This window comes from Notothenia coriiceps, unplaced genomic scaffold (genome assembly GCF_000735185.1).
Source record: "Notothenia coriiceps isolate Sejong01 unplaced genomic scaffold, NC01 NC01_scaffold00009380, whole genome shotgun sequence".
NCBI classification, from domain to species: domain Eukaryota; kingdom Metazoa; phylum Chordata; class Actinopteri; order Perciformes; family Nototheniidae; genus Notothenia; species Notothenia coriiceps.
The window spans coordinates 211,168-211,792 of NW_011342081.1; the positions used below are offsets into that span (position 1 = coordinate 211,168).

At 35.2% G+C, this 625-nt stretch overlaps 1 non-coding gene across 1 annotated transcript; it reads right to left on the reverse strand.

Moving 5' to 3' along the window:
- Window positions 1-259: 259 nt before the first annotated feature.
- Window positions 260-369, reverse strand: trnal-caa (transfer RNA leucine (anticodon CAA)). Its single transcript has 2 exons — window positions 332-369; window positions 260-305 (listed from the first exon to the last, which is right to left on the reverse strand). It is a non-coding gene; the product is annotated as a tRNA-Leu (tRNA).
- Window positions 370-625: the final 256 nt, after the last annotated feature.

Consider the following 625-nt stretch of genomic DNA (forward strand, 5'->3'; position numbering starts at 1 on the left):
GATAATATCTAAAATGTAAGGTTACATGTTTATATTTATGTATAAATAAATTCATTTATTGATATCCATATTTATTCATTTGTTTCCGTATTTATTTCTTCCTTTCTTTATAATCATGTCGTGTTCTGTCCATAGTTTATGTCCTCCACATTCTTCATTGTCACTGAAAAATAAAGAACATTTCATTTAAGTTTCCAACAAGTAGTAAATAAATGCTCTCCATGTTCGTTTCATTACTAACAGACAGAAAAAAGTATAGTGTCAGAAGTGGGATTCGAACCCACGCCTCCATTCGGAGACCAGAAATCCCATTTACAGGAAGGTGTTTAACCTTGAGTCTGGCGCCTTAGACCGCTCGGCCATCCTGACAACTGTGCATGAAGGCAGAACTACACATTATTTGAATGCTACTCTGAGAGCTGTGGTCCCGTTAATGTTTTTCAGGACAGACAAAAGACGTTTTAAATATCTTATCAGCTGGTGTTAGTGGCACAGAAAAGCAAAATGGGGTTCTAACATGTACTGTTAGCGTCTGAGTTAATAGTAAAATATATGTTTATGGAAGAATTGTACTCGGTTTTTGTCTTTCCAAGGGATTTGTTGACTGAAAGTAAAGTATACACTA